The sequence below is a fragment of the Hirsutella rhossiliensis genome (genome assembly GCF_020360975.1).
Source record: "Hirsutella rhossiliensis strain HR02 chromosome Unknown scaffold00007, whole genome shotgun sequence".
Lineage (NCBI taxonomy): Eukaryota > Fungi > Ascomycota > Sordariomycetes > Hypocreales > Ophiocordycipitaceae > Hirsutella > Hirsutella rhossiliensis.
Window position 1 is genome coordinate 1138286 of NW_025408673.1, and position 11473 is coordinate 1149758.

Here is an 11473-nt window from a genome sequence, read left to right on the forward strand (position 1 = left end):
CTCCTTCTATCTCTTAAAGGCTTAGTAAAGGACCTCTCTTTCCTTCCTATAGTTTAAGCACCGTAAGATAAGGTGCCTAGCTATATACCTTCCTTAGCTCTTAAGGTATATAAGTAATAGCGGAATTTTAGGAAGTTAAGGAATTATATAATACTATATAATAAAGGGGAAGAAGGAGTATAAGGTAGGGTTCTTACCGGAATTTATTAGTAGTATATTAATATATAAAGAGGTGTTAAAGTTAACTATTTTTTATATATTTACTAGTAGATATACTGCCTTATATAAATAGTTATAGTAAAATAAAAGAACCTTTTAAGACTAGAATTAAGCTGCTATATAGCTTAGAAACTAAGAAATTTAGTAGTACTTAGATTATAGCTAGATATATCTTAGTTCTACTAATATTTATATTTAAAGGAGGTTAGTTATACTAGTATTCTTAAGAGGTCCTAGCTAGTATATTAAGCTAGCTCTATTCTTTCGATTACTAATTAAATAGTAACTAATAGCTAATTTAATATATAATAATATAGAAAATAATAAGCGATTCTTACTTTATAAGATAGGATTTCTTTTTATAATTAATATCTTACTTATTAGTTTATATAACCGGGAGAGTATATTATAGCTACTTTATTTATAGTAGGAAAATACCTTTCCTTATACCCTCCCTTAAAGAGTAGACTTATATACTCTTTACTAATTTATTTATAGTAGTATATATATATAAAAAGGTATAAGCAATAAGCGTAGGATCGGGAAGTTAATAACGTAAGCGGAGAGATCGGTCGAAGGAGTATAGGGTAGGATCTCGTCCGGAATTTATAACGAGTATATAAGGGGCTAAATAATATATTAAAAGAATAGCGTTGTAAAAGATACTTATAAACTTACTTCTTCTATCTACTACTCCTAGGGAAATCCTTTATCTTTTATAGACTATTGCTCGCCTACTAGTAAACTATTTAGTTAGCTTTTTAGTATATTTTATAGTGCTTAAAAAGCTTTAGCTATAGTATGTCTTCTTAACTTAGTAGGTGGTCTAATTATAACGTGATAGTTAATATAAAGCTATAGGTTCTAGTATAAGTAGTAGATTTAACTAGAATGTTCTATGCCCTACTTATTCTCGTATCACGGATATCTTAGGAGCCGCTAAGCTAAAATAGGCATTAGAGTATCCGTTCTACTTATAATTAACTTATGTATTTTATATTTTTATTTATTTATTAGGATAGGCTTATCTTAACCCGTTTTTCCTAAAGGAAGGTATAGATATCTAGTAGAGGTCTTTTATCTTTTAGGGGTTATTCTATTAGACTATATTATAGAGCCTCCCTATACCCGCTATTTCTTTATAATAGTAAAATAGGAATATAAGGGTATATTCTTATAATATATAAGGTAAACCTTATTTTTAGAAAACTACTTTTATACTTAAATAAGATATATAAAAACCATATTCTTTCTTAGGAAATAATCCTTAGGTATATACTTAGAGAAAAATCTATAGTAGAAAAATTCTAAAGTTATATATAAATTCTTTATAGAATAGCCCTATATAAAGTAAGACCTATTATATTTAAAAGAGTTCTTATAAATAAAAACCTAGTAAATATTTTTCTAGGAAACCTAATAAAAGGAAAAAATATATAAGGGAAAGATATTAAAAGTATAAGAAATATCTAAAACCCCTTTTTAATAACTTAAGAACTTATTTTAAGGATAGACTATCTTTAAATTTATAACGTAATTTAAGTAATAACTTCTTAGAAAAAGATATTAGCTTTATTATCTTTTAATTTAATATAAAAAAGTTTAATTTCCCTTTTTCTAAAACTAGCTTTAGTATAGTAATAAGCTAGTTTTATATACTTGGACTTTTTATAAAATTCTAGATTCTTTATTAGTTTAATAGTAGTAGTATTATCTATTAAAATAAAAGGTATAGTTTTAAGAATCTTAGTAAATAAATCTTTAGTTATATTATTAAAAAGTATATTAAAATAAATAGCTTCTTTATTTACCTTCTTAATACTTATATACTTTACGTTATAGGTAGAAAAGGTAAATACTTTCTATTTAAAGTAAGCCTAGCTTATTATATTAAATATATATATATATAAATAGTAACTAAAAGGGCCTTTTTTATTTATTAAATTTAACGTATAGCTAGAGTTAGTAAAACCTTTATATATAAATAAGTAAAAGGGATATTATAATTATATTTAATCTTTAACTTAAGGAACTTATTTAAATACTTTTAGATTATATATAAAGCTTTAAAATATATTATACTAAGCTTAGCTATAAATCTAGTATAAGAAAATATAAAATGTAAGATATCTAGCTTAGGAAATAAAGCTAAGTATAATAAAGATCCTATTTCTTTTTAAAATTATAATATATCTTCCTTAAAAGGTAATTCTTTTACTTTTATAAACTTAAAGCTTATTATAGTTCTTATAAAGAGAGATTTAAAAAGTATATAAAAAATATATAAAGATAAAACTAAAAGTAAGGGGTTAGATAAGTAAGGTAAAGTTATTTAATTTATATAAAGGTAATAATTATAAGAAAGAAGTAATTATTATTATCTCGAAGCGTAGCTTAATTTCGTAGTTCTCGGAGATATCCCTTAGTATAAGGGACTAAGGAAGCTAAAAACACCCGGTATAAAAGAAGGAAGAAGGAGCTAAAAAGAGGTATAGAAAGGAGGGTAGGGGTATAAGGGGAAGTAGAAGTAGCGATAGCTTCTTATAGAGGTAGCGAAAGATAAGACGGATATACCGGTAACGGCTAGAAAAGAGGGGAAAAACTAGTAAAAAGCTTAGTAGTTAAAAGGATATTAGTAGCTTCTTTAAGTAGGGTCTTCTTTATTAATTAAGATACTAGATAGGTATAAAGAGGGGCGTTAAATAGAGAAAAGAAGGATAATTAAGGCAATATAATAATTACTTCCCTACCTTTATTACTACTCCCGTAAGAATAAAATCTCTCTGCCCTACCTATCTAACCTCTTACTTTTAATTTTACCTTTATATATTTTTATATACTTCTTATATCTCTCTTCGCGAGAGTTATAAGCCCGGGAGGAATAGAATTCCTATACCTTCTAGCTACTATAAAAGGCACCTTTCTTATATCCCTCGTAGCTCCCTTTTTTTACCCCTCTTACTAGAAAAGCCGATTTTTAACCGACTTTTCTGCCCCCTCTCTTATAATAATATCGAAAAACGACTCTTTTACTATCCCTACGGTCTATAGGACGATTCTTATAGAGCCCTAAGATTAAGATAAGTAAGTAAAGGAGCTATAGGCTCGTATAGATAGAACTATTTATAATTTAGTCGTCTTTAATAAGTAGGACCCTCTTAAGCCCTTTCTTCGTCTAAGGGCAACGGAATTTATAGAGGGAGCTTCCCTCTTCTCCGAGCTAACCTCTATATAATAAAGAGCTTTTTCTACTACCTTAGGTAACTATAAGAGTTATCGAAAGGAATACCTTTATAAAACGAAGCTACTAACTACTACTAATATAGTAATAACGGAATCCGTTAGTACTATAAAGCTAATCTCTCTTTAAGAGGAAGAGACTCCTAGGTAATAGCTTTTAAAGCTCGAGACCTTAATAGCTCCCTCGAGGGGCTATATAACTAACCGTATTAAGAGGACCTATATAGCCTACCTAAGAGCCTTTTCTACTAGGGACCTACTAGCTTCTTCGTAGCTAGCTAAGTAAGAAGAAATCCTCGAGGAAGCTAACTAATACTTCTTTATAAAAGCTCTTTCCGGCTAGTAGCTATAGAATATATCTCTACTAATAAAGCCTATTAGTAACGGATACTTAACTATCTTTTAAGAGGCTAGCTAGGAACTAGATAAAGAGGCTACTAAAGTATAATAGTAAGCAGTCTTATTCCTTCGTAGCTAGCACTCGACCTAGACAGATCGACCTACTACCCCTATAGCTACTATAGCCCCTATTACTATAGCCCCCGCTACTACTACTACTACGGCTATTGCTCCTTCGGCTTATCCTCCCTCGAGAGTATTAATACTATCTTTAACGGCTATACTAGGCCTGGCCCCGGCTCCGCCTCTTACTCCGGGCCCGGCCCTAGCTCCGCCTCTTATTCTAGGCCCAGCCCCGGTCCCGTTAGTTAGACCGGCCTAACTAGTCCCCTAATAGACCTTTTAGTCTATTAGTAGAAAAATTAAGGAACTAGTCGAAATCGAACCTTATTAATATTAGTAATAAGGAGTAAAAAGGGGGGGTTTTTAAGTAGACCTTCCTAACTAAGATAAGGATTCCTTAAAGAAATAATATACGAGGAGGAATCGACCTACTTACTAAGTATATAAAAAGCCCTATTAGCTAGAAGACTACTAGTAGGTCTTCGAGGAAAACCGACTAAAAGGAGTTAACCCTTTAAAGAGGCTATAAGAAATAGTATAATAGTCTCTTAAGGAGGACCCCTTATTATAGAAGAAGATAGACGAGATTTAGGTTACTAAGAAATAGTAATTAATAACGCCGCTGCCCTTATTCGAGCTATAAATTTAAGGAAAAATCTTTAGTATAGTAATTCCGGTATTCGTCTTTCCTACGGATTAGTAAGACCACCCGTTAAGACCCTCCGACTATCCCCTACGAAAATCAGCTATCCTTAACTTTAGTACTTCCCTTAATATCTATAATATACTCTTACGATTCCGGTCCTTTAAGAAGGTATAAAGGGAATACCTTATTACTAGGGAATTAACTATATAGATAGAGGGATATAAAAGGGTGAATTTTACGATAAAATTACCTAATAGGTCTATACGAATTCTTTAAAGAAAAAGGGTAGCTTTTTGCCTTTAATTTTTAACGAGCTTAATTTCCTTCCGCTTTCTTTAAAAGGAAGGAATCTTCTAGGATACGACGTTTAAGCCTATAAGGCCAGTCTAGAAGAATTAGACTATTAAGCTTAGCGAGGAAAAATTCGGTTAATTTATTCTTAAATTCCGACTTATTCTTAGGAAGGAATCTCTTAAGAAGTTAGCTTTCCCTACTAGGAGGGTAGGTTCTAAGGACCTTCTTCTAGCAGCCTAAGGAGACGGCCTTCTTTAGTACGCACGACTTAGTTACCTAGGCCCCCTAGCTTTATATAAGCTAGGCTAATAATAAAGCGTACGAATAAGGGACTTAAAGGCTATTAAATATAAATACTATAGCTAAGGAAAGACTAAGAGACAAATTTCTAAACGGACCCCTATATAGCCGGACTAGCTATATAAGGAAATTTAGGTCGACTAAACCGACGTTTCTAAGGACTAAGAAAGCTTTATTAGGGTAATGTTTTTTATAGACGCCTTTTTAGGGATAGTTTTCCCTTATTTCTTACGGACCTACCTAAGTAAGTATAACTAGTCTACCCTTTAAGACTTCGTTAACTAGATAAAATCCTACTTTAGTTATAAGGTAAAAAAGATACGGTCTAATAGAGAGCTATTTATAAAGGATATCTTAAATTAGCTTCGAAAAAGGGGTATTTTACCCTTCCTATTAGCACCGAATACCTAGGCCTAGAACGGAGGGGTAGAAAGATTAAGGGGTGCTATAATAGAAAGGGCCTATATAATAAGACTTACTATAAGGCTTTTATACGACCTTTAAAGGGAAGTTATTAAGACCGTATATTACCTTTAGAACCGGACCCTAAGGGACCCTAGGGGCCTAAGGGACTATAGGGACCTAGAGACCCTTATTAAGACCTAAGGAATAAACTAGAAATTACCCCTTAAGCTCTTTATAAAGAAGAGGGCCTCTCTAACCTACCTTTAGGCCTATAGCTATAAAGTATATATAATAACTACCGATATATAGCTAAAAAGGAAGAAGAAAAGAAAGCTTAATCTTAGAGCTTTTATTAGTTACCTTATTAGTTATAATTCTATAAATATCTTTTAGATCTAGATTCCTTTTTTATAAAAGGTTATTTCGACTAAGGATATAATTCTTAATAAATATAGCTTCTTCGATAGAAAGAAGGATTAATAGCCCCTCTTACTCTTATAAAGTTAGCTAATTTAAAAGATCTAAAATCCCCCTTCTTAATAGTCTTAAGAAGAGGTCTTAGATAAGGAAATAGAAGAAGAAACCGACGTTAAAGTAGTCGAGGATAACGCTAACTTCGAAGCAGAAGAGGAAGCTACTAAATTAGATAATCTAGATAAAGAAGGAGACTATAGGAAAGCGGTAGAGCTAGAATACGCCTACCTTCCTATGCCTCCTCTTATAGAATAAGAAGAAGATCTAAAAGTAGCTTTTTTAGTTAGTCTTCTTATCTCGACCCTTAAGGGGGTAGGAAAGGCACCTCTCTTAAAGGATTACCCGGCTGCCTTTTTATCCCTACTTTAAGAAGTAAAGGAAGGTATAGGGCCCGATATAAAAAAAGACTAATTTCTCCTTTATTTCGATCGTTTTTCCGACTTCTATCTAACGCCTATAAAAGACGGTTCCTATAAAGCATTTATAGTAGGCCGGCTTTTTAAGCTACTATTAATAAGGAAGGTATATAAAAGAGACCTCCCGGACCTACTAGTAAACTAAAAGCAGCTAGAAAGACACTCCTTTAAAGACTAGTTTTTCTAGGCCTAGAAAGACTACCTAGCTTTATATAAAGAGATAGGGTCTTTCGAAGAGGTCCTTAAGGAAAAGGTAAGAGGAAAATAGGTCCTTAGCTATAAGTAGGTCTTTATCTATAAGACTAATAAACACGGCTTCCTTTAAAAGTATAAAGCCTAGCTAGTTATTTACGGGAACTAGTAAGAAAAAGGGGATCTTCTTACTAGGGCAACTACCTTAATAGGGATATCTTTTTAGACCCTTATAGCTATAGTTGTAGAATTCGACCTCGAACTTAATTAGATAGATATAGTTAACGCCTTTATTAACTACCTACTTAAGGAAGAAGAAGTTATCTATATACGACTTCCTCCTAGTTTCTAATAGCTAGGAAAGGTTCTATAGCTTAAGAAAGCTTTATATAGACTACGAAGATTACCCCTTCTTTAGTAATAGCATTTAATAGGTTCCCTTAAAGCCCTAGGCTTTAAGAAAGTCCCTTAAGAACCGTGTATAATATAAAAGGGTAAAATCACGGTCTTCTTTTACGTCGATAATATTATCTAGGCTTACCTAAAAGAAGAAGAAGCTATTACTAAGGAGGCTATACAAGGCCTATAATAAAGGTATAAGATAACTAAGCTAAGGGAGCTAAAGTAGTTCCTAGGGATACGAATCCTTTAAAATAGGTCTTAATAGACTATCTAGCTTACCTAGGACGCCTATATCGATAAGGTCGCTTATAAATTCCTCCTTAATTCCCTCGATAAGAAGCTTCCTTCTACGCCTATTTTAGATAAAGAGCTTTTACCTAATCCGTCCTTTTAAGCTAGGGAGTAAGAAAAATACTAATATTAGTAGAAGGTAGGCTCCTTACTTTTTTTTAGCTATTTCTACTAAACCGGATATCTCTTTTACGGTCTCCTAGCTAGCTAGGTATAACTAGAATCCTAGCCCTAAGCATTAAGAAGTAGTAGATAGAGCTATCCTTTATTTCTATTTAATAAGATTATATAGTCTACGCTTAAGAGGGTAGGAAAGAAAGAAATTAGCTACTAAAATCTTCCTTTATTTAAGCGATTCGTCCTTTATAGATAATTCCTGAGATAGAAAGAGCTTATAAGGGTATATTATATCCCTTTTTAAAGGAACTATTACTTAGAGAGCTTCGAAGTAAGCTACTATTATAACTTTAAGTATAGAGGCAGAGCTACTAGCTCTTTTAAAAGCGTTAAAAGAAGCGATTTTCCTTAGCTAGCTACTAATATCTCCATAACTATAAATTCTAACCCTATTAGCTATAGAATATAATAATATATAGACTATACGAATTTTAATAGAAAATAGTAAGTTATCGACCTAGCTATAGTATATCGATATCTACTAGTATTAGTTATACTAAGAGGTCTAAAAGGGACTAATTTCCGTCCTTTAGGTTCTAATAGTATTTATAAAAGCTAATAGTCTTATAAAGCCCCTACTAAAGTAGAAGCTAGCTATCTTTTTATAGTAAATTAAGCTAGAAGACGTTTAAGAAAAGCTATCCTTAAAGGCCCGCCTTAAGAGTCTTTAAGAGGAGCTAATAGTACGTACGAGAAGGTAACGTCTATAGCTAAAGAAAAGGAAGAGGTTTTTCCCTTTAAAGGGCCCCTTATTTAATTAGGTTTTTCCCTTTTAAAAAGGCCCTCTTTCTTATAAGACTTTCCCCTTTTTAGGCCCTTATTCCTTAAGTAGGTCTAAAAGAGCCTAGGGACCTAAAAAGGGCCCTTGCTTTCCTTAAGTAAAGGGAGAAGTATAGAGCTAAGAACCTCCTCTATACGCTTACTAGCCTAAAGCTATATTAGCTATGCCTTTAAAGGGCAAGCTATAGCTAAGGGGGTATATCGCGAAGCGTAGCTTAATTTTATAGTTCTTAGAGATATCCCTTAGTATAAGGGACTAAGGAGGCTAAAAATACTTAGTATAAAAGAAGGAAGAAGGAGCTAAAAAGAGGTATAGAAAGGAGGGTAGGGGTATAAGGGGATATAAAAGTAGCGATAGCTTCTTATAGAGGTAGTAAAAGATAAGATAGATATCCTAGTAACGGCTAGAAAAGAGGGGAAAAACTAGTAAAAAGCTTAGTAGTTAAAAGGATATTAATAGCTTCTTTAAGTAGGATCTTCTTTATTAATTAAGATACTAAATAAGTATAAAGAAGGGCGTTAGATAAAGGAAAGAAGGATAATTAAGGTAATATAATAATTACTCCCTTATATTAATTACTAGCCTTATAAGAATTAAATATCTTTGCCCTACCTATCTAACCCCTTACTTTTAATTTTAACTTTATATATTTTATATATACTTCTTATATTTCTCTTTATAAGAGTTATAAGCTTAGGAGGAATAGTATTCCTATACCTTCTAGCTACTATAAAAAGTACCTTTCTTATATCTTTTATAGATCCCTTTTACCCTTCTTACTAGAAAAGCCGATTTTTAACTAACTTTTCTACCCCCTTCTTTTATAATAATATCGAAAAATAACTCCTTTACTATCCCTATAGTCTATAGAACGATTCTTATAGAGCCCTAAGATTAAGATAAGTAGGTAAAGGAGCTATAGGCTCGTATAGGTAGAACTATCTATAATTTAGTCTTCCTTAATAAGTAGGACCCTCTTAAGCCCCCTCTTTATCCTAGAGTAATAGAATTTATAAAGGGAGCTTCCTTCTTCTTTAAGCTAACCTCTATATAGTAGAGAGCTTTTTCTACTACCTTAGGTAACTATAAGAGTTATTATAAGGAATACCTTTATAAGACGAAGCTACTAACTACTACTTATATAGTAATAACGGAATCTATTAGTACTATAAAGCTAATATCTCTTTAAGAGGAAGAGACTCTAAGGTAGTAGCTTTTAAAGCTCGAGACCTTAATAGCTCCCTTAAAGGGATATATAACTAACTATATTAGGAAGACTTATATAGCCTACCTAAGAGCCTTTTTTACTAGGAACCTACTAGCTTCTTTATAGCTAGCTAAGTAAGAAGAAATCCTTAAGGAAGCTAACTAATACTTCTTAATAAAAGCTCTTTCTAGCTAATAGCTATAGAATATATCTCTACTAATAAAGCCTATTAGTAACGGATACTTAACTATCTTTTAAGAGGCTAGCTAGGAACTAAATAAAAAGGCTATTAAAGTATAATAGTAAGTAGTCTTATTCCTTTATAGCTAGCACTCGACCTAGACAGCTTAACCTACTACCCCTATAGCTATTATAGCCCCTATAGCTACTATAGCCCTTATTACTACGGCTCCCGCTACTACTATTATAGCTATTACCCCTCTAGCTCCTCCTCCCTTAAGAGTATTAATACTATCTTTAATAGCTGCCCTAGTCCCGGCCCTAGCTCCGCCTCTTACTCTAGGCCCGGCCCTAGTCCCGTTAGTTAGACCGGCCTAACTAGTCCCTTAATAGACCTTTTAGTCTATTAGTCGAAAAATTAAGGAACTAGTTAAAATCGAACCTCGTTAAAATTAGTAATAAAGGGTAAAAAGGGGGGGGTTTTAAGTAAACCTTCTAGATTAAGACGAGGATTCCTTAAAGAGATAAAAAACTAAATAACGAAATAGCTGCCTAGCCTATAAATCCCTAGGCTATTAATTATTATAATACTAGTAGGTCTTTAAGGAAAACTAAACTAAAGGATTTAACCCTTTAAAAAGGCTATAAGAAACGATATAATAGTCTCTTAAGGAGGACCCCTTATTATAGAAGAAGATAGATAAGATTTAGGTTCCTAAGAAATAGTAATTAACTCCGCTACCCTTATTTAAGCTATAAATTTAAGGAAAAATTATTAGTATAGTAAATCCGGTATTTATCTTCCTTATAAATTAGTAAGACTACCTATTAAGACCCTCTAACTATCCCCTATAAAAACTAGCTATCCTTAACTTAGTACTTCCCTTAATATCTATAATACACTCTTATAATTCTAGTCTTTTAAGAAGGTATAGAGGGAATACCTTATTACTAGGGAATTAACTATATAAATAGAGGGATATAAAAGGGTAAATTTTATAATAAAATTGCCTGATAGGTTTATATAAATTCTTTAATAAAAAGGGGTAGCTTTTTACCCTTAATTTTTAATAAGCTTAATTTCTTTCCGCTTTCTTTAAGAAGAAGGAATCTTCTAAGATATAACGTTAGAGCCTATAAGGCTAGTCTAGAAGAATTAAACTATTACTCTTATTAAAGAAAAATTCGGTTAATTTATTCTTATATTCTAACCTATTTATAGAAAGGAACTACTTAATAAGTTAGCTTTCCTTACTAAGAGGAATAGGTCTATTATAAAGGACCTTCTTTTAGTAGCCTAAGGAGACGGTCTTCTTTAGTACGTATAACTTAGTTACCTAGGCCCCTTAGCTTTATATAAGCTAGGCTAATAATATAGTATACGAATAAAGGGACTAAAGACTATCGAATATAAATACTATAGCTAAGAAAAGACTAAGAGATAAATTTCTAAACGAACCCCTTTATAGCTAGACTAGCTATATAAGGAAATTTAAGTTAACTAAACTAACGTCTTTAAGGATTAAGAAAGCTTTATTAGGGTAATGTTTTTTATAGATACTTTTTTAAGGATAGTTTTCCCTTATTTCTTATAGACCTACCTAAGTAAGTATAACTAGTCTACCTTTTAGGACTTTATTAACTAAATAAAATCCTACTTTAGCTATACGTTAAAGAAGATATAGTTTAATAGAGAGCTATTTATAAAGGATATCTTAAATTAGCTTCGAAAAAGGGGCATTTTACCCCTCTTATTAGCACTAAATACCTAAGCCTAGAACGGAGGG